The following is an 11960-nucleotide window of genomic DNA, read 5'->3' on the forward strand; positions in this document are numbered from 1 at the left end:
ACCCCATAGGGGTCCCAAACGTCTGTTTATAAATTATGTCATCAAATGTAAAATATGTAGAAGTCAATATGAATTTTATACCCCCCAAAAATTCGTTTTTCGGTATTTTAGTATTTATTCCAATGTGATCCCATCTATCGTTAATACCGTCAATCGCAAGATCCAGAGGAACGTTCGTAAACAAAGACACCACATCCAAGGAAAACATCCTATCATTCTCATCAATCTTTTTACCAGACAATATGCTGTACAAATCAAAACTATTATTAATATGACTTTTCGCTTTGGGTAGACTAGTTCGTAAGGTGTTTTGTAAAAACGAAGCCAGCGAGTATAGAGCTGTATCAACCGATGAAACTATGATTCTAACTGGATAGTTTTCCTTATGGATTTTCGGTAATCCATACGCTTTTGGAAGGAGAGAATCACTACAACGTAATTTATAATATTCGTTTTTTGAAATATAATCTTCCTTAAGCCATCTCTTCAACAAATCATTCAAATCGTTCTCTATTTTTTTGCACGGATTTTTTTTAACAATAGTGTAAGTGTTGACATCTTTTAAAACGTTTTCCATTTTGTTAATATAATGAGATCTTTCCATTGCCACCGTAGCATTACCCTTGTCCGCGCGTGTGAATAGAACATTCGGATTGTCTTTACAAAATTTTATTAAATCTCTGTGTGCACCAAGTAATTTTTGTTGACTTACGTCATTTTTATCCTTCGTGTTCAGAAGTTGTGCAAATTTTGGAACCGCGATATTTCTGATTGTTGTGAGATTATTAATATTATTTCGTTTGCTATTACTCTCTATGTCCTTGATGAATTCATGTATCGCTGTTTTTTTACTAATATTCGGAAGACAGAATTTATCACCCATTTGCAACAGATTAGAAACGTTAGGCGGAATGTCTGTGTTGGAAAGATTAACAAACCATTTTTTATTAGTATTTTCCAAAGGGTTAATTGTATCATTGAGAAATTTATTGGCTTCTATGTGTATATTGATCTCCTTGGCATCATTAGTGATTGCCCTGAGAGAATTTTGTGATATTTTCGTCGGTTGTGAAGTTTCAAAATGTAAAGAACAATGTATATCTATAGGTTTGATGCTGTTGATATACTTATAGTGTTGTTTTCTCTTAAGCCAATTGAATTTCTTTTCGTGTGCAGTAACCAATCTGTTGTGGCAATTTTTAAAAGCAATGTTATGATGTTCGAAAATTCTATTCCACGCGAGTACAGGTAAACGATTAAATAACCCGCTGGTGAGATGAAAAATCCTATTTTGTAATGACTCTACCTGTCTATGCAAATCAAAGATTTCAATGCTCATCGCATTTGTTTTGAATTTGTACAACATACTATCTAGTCTTCTGATCGATCTGTGATGAAAAACGTTAAATTTAATGCGGCAAAAACCTTCTAAATGTGTAGGAAAAATATCGCCATTTTTACAATTTCTTAAAAATTCCAATTTTGCTCTCGCTCTTATTAACAAGTAATTCGCATTAATCCTACGCATTACCCTACAATGGTAGGGTATAGATGTCTCAACAAACTGGATAATATTATTAAAGCGCAGAAAGATAAAACTAAACATCCATGCAATTCGAATGTGGTTTATAAGATCAGTTGCAATAATTGTAATGCATCTTATGTAGGCCAAACAAAGAGGCAATTGCAGACGCGAATAAAAGAACATAAAAATAATATTAGGTTGGACTCAACGAAACATTCAGTAATTTCTGAACACATAATAAATGAACATCATACTTTTAATTGGGACAATGTTAAGATCATGGACAACGAAAATAATTATTATAAAAGACTCATTTCTGAGATGCTACATATCAAGGAACAAAAAAATGGACTAAATTTAAACAAAGATACTGAGTTACTTAGCGAGTCGTATTTTGATATTTTGGATATATTAGCGAACAAGAAATAATAATAGGACAAATAGGACATTAACGAGTAAAACATAGATATTAGATCATATATAAACACGCACGCTCTCCGATCAAGTAGAGTTTAAAATGAGCTGTCTTTCTGTATTGTTGGTTTGTTATGTGTCATCCTTAATAACTGTTAATAAGTAGCAAAATTATCAAGAAGAACGATGATAGGTAAGCATACTACCAATTGTAGGGGATACATATTATAATTTGGACATGCGTTGATCGGTAATTTTTTATAAATCGCAGCGCCTACGGAACGGGTTAATTTCTCGCATATTAACGATGAAACTATCCGAGATCTGAACAAAATCAGGGATCATATCGAGGCGAACATTGTTGGACAGGACGGATTGAAACACGCGTTAATTACTCAAAAACTCTTGATTCTGAATAACTATAATTAAATTTCGATATTATGTGAATTGTAAGAATTTATATTTCAATAATTATACTGAAGAAGACCGCGTGCGGTCGAAACGTTTATAGAATGATTGTAATTTGCGTTAGTTTTAATATAATGACTGTAGTTTTATAATTTATACATGTAATAAATGGTAGTTGACTGAACATCTCGAATATTCAGCTCGATAAGTTGGCCTTATATTTATCACTTTATATTCTTCAAACTTGGCTGCTATCTGTAGGATTTCTGCATTTTTTCAAAAACCAGAAGTCTTCAAATCAAAATAAACAATATTGCAATTTTCAGGGGACACGGAAACATTAGGCAATTTGTCAGCAAAACGTTGTGAATCTATAAATGTGGCATTTTCCATACTGATATTCATACCACAATTTGACTGATACTGTACACCCTCAGATCTTTCTTGTGACTTTCTTGAAGCTTCTTTCATTTGATTTAATAAATTTCTACGACTTTTAGTCAATGGTAATTTTGCCTTCATCGCTCTCTTTTCTCTTTTTTTATCCAATCGCATGGCTAAAATTGCAGTGTGTTTCCCAGGAGATACATTCAGCTTTGTATTAACATCCAAAAGATGATTTTTTCCATCATTTTTTGTGCAAACAACACTTGCAAGTCGATAATCGGCTGATTCACTAAGCAACATTTTTTTTGAGCTTTGTGTGCCATCATATTATTGACACTTTCATTTGCTGACTGGAAGCTATGACTGCAAATTTTGTTGCATTTTTTGCATATTTTTCAAATATTGCCCACAATTCACTATAAAGATTATTATCTTTTAGCTCAATTTTATGAGAATCTTTACACCAAGTTCCGCAGTTCTCATGTCTGCCAAATGCATGGTCAGGAATGTGGGATCCGCGAAAAAGAATCGGGCCTTCGGGTGACTAGACCAGGACTCGAACCCGGAACCTTCCGCTTGCCGGGCGACTGCTCTAACCATTAAGCTACCTAGGCCCTCTGCCTAACCTTTTCCGCATCATTTTGACATTCGCCCTCAAATGTCGCCACGTGCTAATGCCACCGGGCCTTTGGGCCTTCTTTCCCACCCCCAGCCGACACCCGCAAACCGTCTCTAACATCGTTTTGCCTCGTGTAGACCGAATCCTGCCTCCATCTCGGACGAGCCCCCAAATGTGGGATCCGCGAAAAAGAATCGGGCCTTCGAGTGACTAGACCGGGACTCGAACCCGGAACCTTCCGCTTGCCGGGCGACTACTCTAACCATTAAGCTACCTAGGCCCTCTGCCCAACCTTCTCCGCATCACCCACTTACGCGTTATGGAGGAGTCCCAATACTACAGGAATAATGCGAATAGTCCTAGCTAGCTGAGCACTTTGTCCTTGATTCTGTGACACTGCATACGTAAAACATTTTTTTAGATGAGGAATGATCTCTTTTTTTCTCATCTCTTTGAAATTTTTTGCAGTGCATACAAATTTTTCATGACATGTTTCTTTAAATGGTTACTGTCAGACAATTTGTGGACTTTCAGTGGATTTCTCGAATTTATTGCTGCAATTGTTGAACTATCTTTGTCACCTATCAAGACTTTAACGTTTAAGCCAGCTTCTTGAAGAATTGCGCTATTATTGACTAGAGCAGCCCCTACATCAGGCTCCATTGCTTTTGCACTGCCGGAAAAATTCTTTCTACAATCATGATCTTTTTGATCGTGACCTGTGTCACAAAACTTGCATTTTCGGTTTCGAGTGGCAAAATCAAGAATTTTTCCAGTGAGAAAACCAATTATTGTACCATAGCCATTGAGGCTATTGTAATTCCTCCCATTTCCACGTTTGCTCCATCCCATATTGTATGAAACAATGATATTAATAATGTTCCCTAATGCTGCATCAAATTGTTTGATTTTTGTGACAATATCTTCCTGTGTAGCATCAGCATCAAAATTAGCATCCGTAGCAGAGTGAAGGGTGTTCATAAATGGATAAAGCTCATTCACAATCTCCTTTGGTCTAAGAAAAAAACAAGAAGAAATACAGGATGTAAAGGATGTAAAGAATTTTCAATTGCTTATAAAGTTAAGAAAATTTAAATTTATTATTCTTTATTTATCATGATTACAAAAAATAAAAACACCATTAAAAGAATTCTAAAAAAAAAATTTTTTAATTCTAAAAAAAATGTATCTACATTCTCCTTGCTTATTAATAACACAGCGAAAAACGTACAACTCCTTAGATAATGTATGAAGATTTTCTGTAACTAATTGTCTCTCTTCTTCAGCAGCTCTTTTGCATGAATCCTTTGCAACAGCCTCTAAAACTGGACCAATCTCTCGCTCATATCGTTTATATAAATTGGGGGTGACCAAAGGGACATTCAGACATGAGAGTAATTTATTTAGAGCAGTCTCCCCCATTCCAGAATAGACAGCACCTGAAAAATACATTTTTACATTATAATTTGATGAGATATAAAATTCAATGAATCTTTTAATATTCTCTCAATTAATTATCTACATTTATTTATCTACATAATTTGTATCTTTTTAAATATAAAATTTACTTACCCAATACAGCTTTGGTGTTGACATCAGCATGCTTTAAATTATCTTGAGTAATATGTGTTTTATTTGTTTGAACTTGTGTAATGATACAGCACTAATCACACATAATATATAAAATGGAATTTAAACCCATTTGCGTCTCTTTTATTGTTTTTCTCAGTGAGATGTCTTTCTTACAATTACAGCATATTAAATGTTTGGCAACATAACTTATATCAATAATACGTCTGCCTTCAAATTGAAATGTTTGTGATTTCTCAGTGAGATTATGTGGCACCTGTTCACGTTTAGCAGCATTTGTTATACACATTGCCGCAACGGCTTTTTTTCGTTTATCAAGACTTTTTTTTTACGAACCGACCTTTAAAACGCAATTGATCTGACATTATTAATAAATTCCGTTAAAAAATTAATATTTCTTAAAAAAATAAGAGATAGAACTGCAATGTTGCCACGATTAACACGCCGCTTCGTAAATGTGATAGTGGTGTATTCATACATGAGCTGTTTCTATGTAAAAAAGTTCAGACAGTACAGACTCAACTAAAATTGTTGCTACGGTAACATTGTATAAACGATGAATTTCCTTATCGATTAGAGGCGAAACTTTTAGTTGATATTGTAGCGATAGAACTACCTTAATCGCTCTGAAAAAAGCGGATTGTTTTTGGTCGCTCTGAAAAAAAACGGATTGATTTTTAATTAAAAGTAAATTATAATAGGTGCTCAAATTGAGCACCATCCATTCTGACGCAAGCTCTTACGCGTTTTAATAAATTTTCTTGAACGTTCTCCATTACTTTGTCCGCGATATTCCAGATCGCATGTCGCAATCTTGTTTCTAGTCATCGACGTCCTCGGGAAGCGTTTTGTAAATCAGTCCCTTGCAATATCTCCATAAAAAAAAGTCCAAAGAATTAAGATCCGGGAATCTTGCGGGCCAACGCAACGTATCAGGCCGTACCGACTCATCCATTGTCCAGGAAATTGCTCGTTTAAATAATTTATAATAATTCTGGCGTTGTGTGCCCCAGCACCGTCCTGTTGAAAAACAATCTTGTTTTTTTCGAATAATGATACTTCCTCTAAAAAATCTGGCAGATTTTCTCTTAAAAATTCGAGGTACGTTTGGCCAGTTAAAATATATGGGAGAATAACTGGTTCAAGTATTTGCGTTCCCATTATTCCAGTCCACAGGTTTATTTTCCAGCGAACTTGGATATTTGTGAACCGTGTGACTCTGAAATTTTCTTCATTCCAATAATGCATATTATGAGAATTAAAAAGTCCTTCTTATGTGAATAACGATTTGTCGCTGAATATCACACAAGAAAATCTGGGATCTTGATCCACTCTTCTCAAAAAATTTGCACAAAATGTTCGTCTTGTAGGGTAATCCTCTGGTCGTAAATGTTGCACGTGTGTGTAATGAAATGCGTGCAACTTTTCTTTTTTGAGTGTTCGTTGTACTGTCGAGTACGATAAGTTGTGTTTTCGAGCAACCATCCGAATACTCGTTTCAGGATTATCCTCGAAAGCGCGTACAATTCGCTCTGTGTTTCGCAAATTTCTTGCGTCACGATTTCTTCCAATATCGTGTTTATTTGGAAGGACATTGCCAGTTTCGTGTAATCGTTGAGCCGTGCGAAGTATAACAGAGGCCGACGGATGTTTTGCTCGATGTGAATATAATTCGGCGCATCGTCTTGTAGGTACGTGGTACTGCCCGTGACACTCGCCAAGTGCCATCAACATGTCGTAATATTCTTTGTTTGTATACGTTGCCATATTGTCCTTTTAACGCTTGTAGTAATCGAAAGATTATGGATTGCATTGTTAATCTTCATATTATTTATACAATACGCGGGATGTCGCGATCTCCCCCACCACGCCTCCCGCGACGAAGCGACACGCGACCATATATATATATGGAACTTAGTAATCTCAAACCAAGAGATACAGTTCCGAAGAATTAATTTTTTCGCGCTTGGGCTCTATTGGCTGATTTAAAATATCATATTTATATTTAAAACTGATTAAGTAGATTGTTCGACGTTTGCGCATTTAAGCACAATATAAGCATAATAGATAAATATTTTTAGATATTGTTACAAGAAATAGATAATTAATTATTTCTCTCTTGTTATAAAATACGTTGAGAATTCTATATCTTTAGATGGAGTAAGAAAATTCCAGAAGAAATTTTGTTTTTGTTACTTACATCATTCTGTGATTTTTCCTCTCTCGCGAAACTCCCTCGATACCTCACCTACATGGCAGCGCTTGACTGTATGTATTAAAATGTCAACATGATTTACTTCGTTATTTGTTGTTATAAGAAAGAGTGACCGCAAAATTAGCCTGTTTTTGCAACTTGGATAGCAAGCTTAGGATAAAACATAAAATGGTTCAGCAGGTCTCAAATTAATCGTCATCGAAAATGAAAAGAGGCATCACTTTTAGTTTTTTGAAAATTTTCGAAAGTTACCCAAAATTAGAGGTTGAAATTACTTCAAATCACAATATGGCCAAATCAAAAAAAGCTGAACAAAATTTAAAAAATCGAGTAATTGACCTGAAATTCTTGACTGTGGGGTTTTTGGGGTCGCTGATCACGAATCTACTATCCAAATTGCAAAATTCAATTATTTAAACAATTTATAAATAAATAATTATTGTTAATCAGATAAGAAATATATGTCGGCTCTCAATATTAATAATAATAATAATATATGAATTTTAAATCGGCCAATAGAGCCCAAGCGCGAAAAATTAATTTTTCGGAACTGTATCTCTTGGTTTGAGATTACTAAGTTCCATATATAAATTAATCTCGAACTTACATATGGAGAAAAATAGACGAGAAAAATATAGGTCCGAAAAGTCGCTGAAGCGGGAATCGAACCCGCGTCGTTCACTTTCCGGGCAACTGTTCTTACTAACTAAGCTATTCAGACCCTTTCGATCCTAAATTTTTCATTTGCCTTTTAGTAGATGTTAGTAAATAACGCCATGATTAGGCCCAGGCGTAAATAAAATTAGATAAGAAATATATGTCGGCTCTCAATATTAATAATAATAAGAAGGATGTAACAAATCTATTGATTTTCTACGAGACTGTTAGCTCAAGTGGCTGCTACCGCCATCATGTGGTATGTTATTTTATTATCATTAATAAAGTTAGCGAAATCTTGTAAGGAGAAAGCGGCTCCTCTATCTGAAATTAACGTCGATGGGATACGTTTAAAAATAAACTAGATAACGATTGAATGGTTTCTCTAGACAGTCAATTTTACTGGGAGGAGCCACGTAAAATGTGAGAAGGCTTCTATGATGATTAACTAGAATGTATTTTTTATCCGAAAGTGATTCCTTTAAGGGCCCGCAATGATCAACATGCATGATTTTGAACGGATGAGAAGGGGTGTCCGTAATCTGCATCTCTCCTTTGCGCGCGTTTATTGAAGAATTGGACATTTATTGGAATTATTAAACACATAATGCAATTAGTAATCCTGAACTTTTTTCTTAATGCAAAAAGACCAATAATTATTTCCGATTTCTTGAACTGTTTTCTCGACTCCACAGTGAGACATTCCATCGTGGTATATTCGAATAACGTTTGTTATCACAGATTCTGATACTACAAAACGAGATTTATCGGGACTTTTTTTTTAAAACTAGACCTTCAATAAGCTTGAAGTCTTCGATTTTGTGATTTGAGTTTTATAGCAACAGATTTAATTTTAGAGTCCTGTCTGTAAATCAGTTCCTTTTCAAAGGGAAGAGCTTGTATATGATTAACAACCTGACTGAATGCGCCTATATGCGCCATTTTCTTACCGTTTTTATGCATAATCTTGAATTTATAGTTTTGGAATTTAAGAATGTTCCAACGAGTGATTTGCGGATTATGCTCGCTTTGTTGTCTGCTAATACTAGCACATGGCAGTCCGTAACGACTGTAATATCAAAGTAGCATTATTAAGTTTCGTAATTGTTAATGCGTTAATAAAAGAGATTGGACTCTCTGTATCAACAAGTGCAAATAATGAACAATTATCTCCTAGAATCTCAATAACTTCTGTTAACCAGTTCACTGGTGCACCCGAAATTAACGTTTTGTGCCAAAACTGGTGAGAGCAAATAATTACGTATTTTATATAGAAATTTAACTATAAAGGGTTTTTGGTATCGCTAATGATGAATTTAAGATTGAAATTTCAAAATTTTAAATGGAGAGGATCAAATTCGATAAGTTCATTGTCCTTTGAATCGCTTATGATCACGGTCTTACAAGTCACTTATATATATATTGGTTACATATACCATCAGACGTAAAAATGTAACTATGTTTAATCAGTTCAGATTGATTGATTCAATATGCGCAACTTTACACCGATAAAATATCGATAGATTTGTAACACAAGTTTTGTGCTGTGATATTTAGATCACAGATAACAAATTAATTTAAAACATTATATTATTCTTTATATATTATTCTTAATATTGAGAGCCGATAAAAATATTTCTCATTTGATTAAAACATTATGTTGTTATTTCATTTTGAAAATTATACACTCAATACTATATAATATCTATATGTATTAAGATTAATATCTTTTGAATCGTTCATTACAAATCAAATACTGTTAATTACTAGCTGCCATATTGAATCCATAAGGAATTTCTCAAATTTGATTCCAGATTCATAATCAGCGACCCCAAAAACATGGATATATCAGGTTTCATTCAAATTCGTTAAAAATTGGCAAAGTGTTCATATATGAGTCATTATCAGATGTGGCACTTTTTTTTGCCCATATATGAGTCATTACCAGTGAACTGGTTAATGAGTTATTAGTAACTAATTTGTAGACGATAAGACAATTGGTTTAAGATGCGTGCAAACTAGTCACCAGATAATTACTAGACGCGCGGATTGATGGCGCAGGGAAGGGATCGATTTCTTGTCGCGACGGTTCGATATCGAGCAGTCGTGCTGGATCAGCTGACACAATAACGTGTTGTCTTGCAAGTCTCTCTTTGACCTACTTATAGACTGTATTCTTATTTCGTGCTATCCAGCATTAAAGTCTTTCAATAGTTATTTCGGCTTCGCTTATTTTATATTTTCTGACACGCTAATCCTATTTAAGGGGGTTATTCATCTACTAAATTTCCCCACAAATTCTTTATAAACTCAGAACGCACGCAATTGTTGATGACAAGTCCTTATTGGAATCTTCCGCTACTACCGTAGAAAGTTGATTGGATTGTTGCGTAGTCGTACAGTCCTTCGCTTCAATTTTGGATAATTATCTTCATTATGGCTCTTTGCGTGACAGTAGTAATACTAGGGGAGTTCTAACCCAGGGGCAATGAGGGGGGGGGTGAGGGGCGGGGGGAATCGGGGGCGAGGGGGGTGACGTCACGCGGAGGGAGGGGGTCTTATCAGTAGATAAGCTTATCTTTTGTTTATAAACATATCAGATTACCTGATAAGGGGATCATATTACCTGATAAGGGGATCATGTTACCTGATATGTTTATAAACAAGATAAGAGAGATAAGGGGATCATGTTACCTGATATGTTTATAAACAAGATAAGATAAGGGGATCATGTTACCTGATATGTTCATAAACAAGATAAGATAAGATAAGCGGCGTCTTTGAAGCGGTATCTAAGTTTTCGCAGAAAATCCAAGATAAGCGGCGTCTTTGAGCGGTATCTAAGTTTTCATAAACAAGATAAGATAAGCGGCGTCTTTGAGCGATATCTAAGTTTTCATAAACAAGATAAGATAAGATAAAAATTCTACGAATGGCTGCCGCCGTTTCTTAATCCAGGCTGAGCGCCAACAATTGGATATCTAAGTTTTCTCTGAAAATTTAAGATAAGATATCTATTACAGCGATATCTATTACAGCAATATCTAAATTTTCTCCGAAAATCCAAGATAAGATAAGATAATTCTGCGAATTATTAAGAACAAAAGGTTTGCCGACAATCAAGCGGTTGATACATGATCCATACAGGTTGCGACATGTTTGCGCAGGATCTGACGTGTCTTGCGACGGGGTGAAATTTACACCAGGAAGGTAACGGGCGGCCTTATCTATGTATTTCTAAGAATTATCAGCGGGTAGATATCGCACAAATATTTCTCGCGAATTAACAATTGCATCATCATCCCACGAACAAAGGGATGATCGGGATATATAATGAAGACCGATGCAGCTGCCGGGCCATAGTACCACTGGCGAGCGCACGCTTCATTCGAGGTGCAAGAAAAAAAGTTTAGTGTGCAAAGTAGTTTTTTTTTGTAATAAGTGTGAAAAAGTGAATTTTTTACAAAAAATGGAGAACGTTGAGCGCGACCTGTTGGAGCGTTTCCGCCAAGTTGCTAACTTGAGCGAATATTTCGGATGGCTGCAAGAGTGCGAAGAATTTATCGAAGAGCTGGAAGAACGCAGCCGTGCCAAGCGTCCGCGTCTCTCGATTGCACATAGACAATCTCTGGTGGCAAGAATAGCGCGACTCGAGGGTGCAAAGGTGCGCTTGCAGAGACGGTATGTCGGTGAATCCATGCTTAGTGGCGGCGGATTCAGTACAAGTTTCTCAGCGCTAGTCTCGACAACTTAGCGTCATTTTTGGATAAAGAAAAACTAAAAATTTTACATTCGGACTATCAAAATTTAACTAGTGAAAAATTCAATTTATTGACACGGAAGGGCGTCTTTCCGTACGAATACATAGACTGCGTGGACAGATTACAAGACACATGTTTACCGCCGCGCGACTCATTTTACAGTTCCTTAACCGGCGACACAGTATCCGAGAGTGATTACGCGCACGCCGAGACCGTCTGGAGCCGATTCTCCCTTCGAACGCTAGGCGAATATAGCGATTTATATTTAAAAATTGATGTCTTGTTATTGGCCAATATATTTGAGAATTTTCGCGATAGTTGTATAAAAAGTTACGGACTCGATCCCGCGTATTATTATACTCTCCCCGGATATACATGGGACGC

At 35.7% G+C, this 11960-nt stretch overlaps 1 pseudogene; it reads right to left on the reverse strand.

Annotated features, from left to right (window-relative positions):
• Positions 1-2623: 2623 nt before the first annotated feature.
• LOC146721304 (uncharacterized) lies at positions 2624-6710 on the reverse strand (annotated as a pseudogene).
• Between the last annotated feature and the right edge of the window lie 5250 nt (positions 6711-11960).

The sequence above is a fragment of the Nylanderia fulva genome, unplaced genomic scaffold (genome assembly GCF_048542155.1).
Source record: "Nylanderia fulva isolate GAGA-0341 unplaced genomic scaffold, ASM4854215v1 Scaffold500, whole genome shotgun sequence".
Classification (NCBI taxonomy): domain Eukaryota; kingdom Metazoa; phylum Arthropoda; class Insecta; order Hymenoptera; family Formicidae; genus Nylanderia; species Nylanderia fulva.